Source organism: Corvus brachyrhynchos, unplaced genomic scaffold, assembly GCF_000691975.1.
Source record: "Corvus brachyrhynchos isolate BGI_N302 unplaced genomic scaffold, ASM69197v1 scaffold334, whole genome shotgun sequence".
Lineage (NCBI taxonomy): Eukaryota > Metazoa > Chordata > Aves > Passeriformes > Corvidae > Corvus > Corvus brachyrhynchos.
Window position 1 is genome coordinate 1,135,199 of NW_008238316.1, and position 5,429 is coordinate 1,140,627.

The window sequence follows — 5,429 nt, forward strand, 5'->3', positions numbered from 1 at the left end:
GTGGGGCTTGGAGCAGCCTGGGACAGTGGAAGGTGTCCCTGCCATGGCAGGGGTGTTGGAACATTTCCAGCCCAAACCTTTCTATGATTCTATGAGTATAATGAGCTAAATTCTCTCTTTCCAGTTTGTGTAGGTTAGGACTCTTCTGATTATGAGAAGCAATGATATTTTGGTTACACTGAAGTAAATTCTCATTGGGTGAGTGAAAATACACATTTTAAATTTGCATTAATTATTGTTCACGTATCACAACTCAGAGAACCTGTGCTGCATTTAAAGGTGGGGGAGACATGAATGTGGGTTCCTTCCCCAACCTCAACCACCTCCCTTTGGGTTGGCTAACAGAGAAATCAAAAGAAATAAGAAATCACAGAGACACAGAATGGTTTTGGTTAAAAGGGACCTTAAAGATCATCTAATTCCAACCCCCTGCCATGTGCAGGGAAATCGTTACCTCAGTAGGGGAACATGAGAGTTTCTAGGCATTGTTTTAAGACACTGAATACAAATTTCAAAATATTAAATAGGGGTTAATATTTTCCCAAGTTCTTTGGTTTTTTTGCAATAAGGTAATTAAAGAAGGTATTCAGAGGTGTTTATAAACCACAGATACAGAAGAGTTCCCAACTGAGTGAAATGATGCAAGGACAAAACTTTTATTGACTTTGGAGAATACAGAGGCGTTTGAATTGTTGTTGTTGTTGTACTCACCCTTCATTTGTGTTTTAACTTTGTAATTTGGTTACTGGTGAGGTGTAATCACTCTTGATGGATGTATTCACAACTAAGTCATAAGAAAAGCTGCTGAGGGTGTTCTGGGTGCTGCTAACTATCCTTAGCTGTTATTAGTTCTAGTGCCAGTCAGAGATGTTCAGCTCTTCAGGAGTTTCTGTGCATACAAACAGAACCCTTATTAGTGTCAGTTCTCCAAAAAGCCCACCTGATTCTGACAGCTGTCCCAAGGCTCTGCAGAGAAGTAATGGTCAGTGGTGTAAACCAGCCCTTCTTCTGGGAGAGGGATCAGAAGCTCCAAGTGAAGTGTATCCCATGTGAGATGAGCTTTCCAAACCCTCCATCTGTGCAGTATCCCAGTCTGGAAAAGTTGAACTGTGTGCTGTGCTTGTTAAGAGTCGTAGATATGTTCCTCCTGGTGCAAAAGGCTTTATGTTTGCTATTATCCAGTCTCATTTTCTGGTTCAAGCCATGATGCTTTCTGAGGAGAGTGTGTTTATTTCAGATTATTAGGATTTACCCTGGTAAGAGACTCATACTATGTTTCTTAGAGGCTGAAGCACCTACGTTGTTTTCCATGAGTCTTTGGAGCTTGGCAGGGAAAAACATCTCCAGAACCAGAGAAAAGCATTTCTTACTCTGTGAAATTCTGTTCAGTTTTGGCTGAGATGTAAACTTGCTAATTTCCTTTTTTTAGCACTTGATTTCTTAGCGAAATGCTGGCAGTTTGTCAAAACATAAATGGTGTAGCCTGGCACACTGTGCCACTGTGGATCATGGCAGGAGGCACTGGCAGGGACATGGGCTCCTCAGGGAACCCTGAGAAAGGATTTGGGCTACACCGGACTTGTAATGCAATATTGTCTCACCAATTCCAGCGAGTGATCAAAAAAATAACCTCAGTACTCCACCTCCCAGTCAAGATAAAGATCTCCTCTCTTTGGCAGGAGAAGAGATCTCTCATGGGGTCTGAACACAGCTGGAGGAGGGTGACTGGGAACTGTTGGGATTTCTCTTCCCCCTTGTTCTCACATGAAGAAAAGACTGCAATACAGCAGCCCTCTCCTCTTTACAGTGGTTTTCTTGTGTTATGAGTTGCTTCAGTTGCAGTGTCAGGCACTCAAAAGTTACGAAAAGCCAGCCATGGTGTCACCTTTTAATTCAGTATGTCTGGGCACTGGGGAGGGACCTCAAATCCTGTGTCAGTTCAGGCCCCTCCTGGCCAGAGAACCCTGGAGGGGCTGGAGCGTGTCCAGGGCAGGGACCGGGGCGGGGGAAGGGGCTGGAGCCCCAGGAGCGGCTGAGGGAGCTGGGAAAGGGGCTGAGCCTGGAGCAAAGGAGGCTCAGGGGGGACCTTGTGGCTCTGCACAAGTCCCTGACAGGAGGGGGCAGCCGGGGGGGTCGGGCTCTGCTGCCAGGGAACAGGGACAGGACAAGGGGAAACGGCCTCAGGCTGGGCCAGGGGATTTAGACAGGATATTAGGGAAAATTCCTTCACCAAAAGGGTGGTCAGGCACTGGAACAGGCTGCCCAGGGAAGTGGTGGGGTCACCACACCTGGAGTATTCAAAAAAATACGTAGAAGTGGGCTTGGGTTGGTGAACTCGGTGATCTTGGAGGCCTTTTCCAACCTCACTGGTTCTGAGGTTGGGGTGTCGTGTCACCTTCAGCTGCAGCACTGAGCTCTCTGCCAGCTCTCTCACATACCTGGGGTCAGAGCACCTGAGTGTGTGGCAGGAAGATTCCCAGATCATGTGTGGAATTCCCGGGGTGCTTGGAGAAGAGAACAATGCAGAGGATTGCTGAGAGAGGCTCACCTGTGCTGGGGGCAGGCGACTGAGAAGAATTCTCCTCTATGCCTGTTTTTGCTGCAGGCTCTGTGCTTGTTGCTGAGCAAGCCCCTTCAGCCAAAACAGCTTTTGTGGCCATTCTCTGTCTCATCTCCTGCACCCTCAGGCCTAATGTGGAGAAGTGCTGAGCACTCAGGGCTGCAAATGAAATCGATGGGCAGCGTGGTCACTCAGCATTCCCCAAATTAATGAGGAGTGGGATGGATATCTGGACGTGGGGACAGCAGCAGGCTCTTGGTGCCAACCTGTCCTCTGCAAATGATTTGCAGCATGGCTTGTTTGGGTTGTTTGTGTCTCTGTTGTGGACACGACTTGCAGTAAATGTAAATTAATTAACGTGTTTGAGACGCTCCTGGCTGTAATTTTCCCCAATAACACGTGGAATTGACATCTTTTCCATGTGCAGCAGGTTGTGGGTGGTATTGAGGTACAGATCTATACTGCACACAGTGTACACATCACACTCACATAGGTACAGATGGCTTGAGAGGGACCAGCACATCAAGGAGCTGCACCTGCTTCTGCTGAAGTCAATAAAACTTCCATCCATTTCAATACTTACTGGAGATGATGGATTAGGAGAACTTAATCGGGGGCTTTGGGGAATGATATTCACAACTTTAATTGTATTCATATAAAATTCACATTGATCCTTGAACAAATTCTCAGTACAGCTGGCCATTGAAAAAATAAAAAGCAAATCAGAACTTTGCAAATGCCTCTGCACATTCTTCCTGTGATTAACTGTTCTTTAAAACAGAAGAGAAGGCAGGGATGTAATAGAAGTTATCACCGTGTTTGCAATTATTCTGAGTAGTAAAACAGATTAAGTAGAGGCTTAAGGCATGAGCTTAGTGAATGTAGCCATACCTAAACAAACAGTGGCAATTCTGCTCTTTCACTCTGAATTTTTAGATTAAATAAATGGCAGTCATTGAAATTATATGTAAGCACATGCAAATATTTGATTAACAGTCTTCACACTTTTGCATGTAATTCTCACTCTCTTAATAAAATAATCCACCAAATTTTAAAGTCAAAATTAAAATTTTCTCTCATTAAAAGCATTACTTTTCAAATATGATTGTGCACTGCGACAAACGCTACTGAATTCTGCATTAGCACAGAAGCTCCTGAGCTCTCAGACCTGTCGGTCTCCTGTATAAGCAAACAAGATTCTCTGCTAAAATCTCTGTGACTCATGTAATGCTGGTGAGGAGAAATACCTGGCCAGTGCAACACCTCGGATGCTGAGCAGTACTGCCCTCCTGCTTAACCTCCCTCTGCTTCCTTTCCTTCCTGCAGGAGTTAATTTGAAGAATTTGGATGTTTAGGAAGCATGAGGGAAGGGAAGTAAGATAAGAGAGGTTTTCATTCACCCGCATGCTTACAAATGGTGCTGAGGCATGAGCTGTGAGCTGATTTGCGAAGTGCACATTGCCATTCCAATATTTACAGTGTACCTGCAAAGCACCAGGGTACCACAGGGGTTAAAATTCCTGCTCTCATCACTTTTGTACTGGAGAGGAACACAAGAAGGCTCCATCTAAATCAATATGGCTTTGGCTTTTGCCTTCAGAGAAGGTGAGGGAAAAAAATTTCGGCCTCGGGTTCAGCTGGGGGATTGAATCTGGATTTACACAAGTGAAATTGAGAAGAAGGGGTCACAGGGTGGCTGAGCAAGTGTAACAACAACTGGCACCTGAAGGGGATGGTCCTGCACCCCCTACAAAGTCTGCTCATCCCAGACCTGCTCAGCAAGGGCTTTGCTGCTTATCTGACTCCTCAGTGATCCCCCTTGGCTTGTTAAGGATGAAGTAGATGCTGCCTTTTGCTGCCAGGTGAGTTTTCCTGCTAATTTAGTGAGTTGAACGGGGTCAAGCAAAGTTGCTGCAAGGCTAAGATGAACTTGGGGAACTTTTCTTTTGGTGGCAGGGCAGCCAACTAGGTAGAACTCATTTCCTGAGCCCTACTCGTGTCTTCATGCGAGCAGCTGGGGGGGGGAGCAGCAGCAGCAGTGGGGTTGGGATCTCCTGCCAACCTCAGTCTTCTCGGGGTTTTATTGTTAAATAATCATTCTTTACATCCTGTTCTGAGTGGAGGAGTCTGGCCTGGGCTACTGCATTGATCAGGGCTTAAGCTCATGAGCTTTGGGGGCAGAGGTAGGGGAAGTTACAGTGTATGTGCAGTGTTGTTCATAAATATTGTAGTAAAAAATGAATAATGGCTGAGTCCCTGATTCCACAGGCTGCTGATCCTGATTGAGATTTTTAATCAGGTAGTTCACCAAAAATCTCCCATTTAGCCTGCAAAGCTCACATATTCAGGAAACACTTATATTTAAAGCAAATTAACAAGGAAGCTGATGGGCCTCTGTTGAAGTGCACGAGGATCTTTACAAGTATCTCTTGTTTGTAAAGACAAATGTGCAAGGACAACTGCTGGAAGCCTAAACACCACTTCTGCTAATGAGCTGATTCTACGCCAGTACCAGGACACACGATCTTCAGCCGCTGTAATTAATATTAATTTTTACTTCACAGAAATCAGCCCTGTTCACTTCCCACCCTACGCCAGCATCCCCGAGCTGATCCCGCTCTCGGAGCCCACACGGAGTCCGACGCGCCGCAGTTCCTCTCTGTTTCAGTAGGTTTTTCTCCTCCCTAGCAAGGCGAGCCCCCGCAGGTGCGCGGAGGTGAGGGAGAGGGGGCGATGTCCGCCAAGGAAGGCGCTGATAGACGGGCCAGGGGTGCCGGGGCGGGCAGGAGCGAGGCGAGGCAGGCAGGAGGGAGGGAAGGAAGGGAAGGCAGGAAGGGGTGTAAGCGGCCGGTGCCTGCGGCTGCAGTTC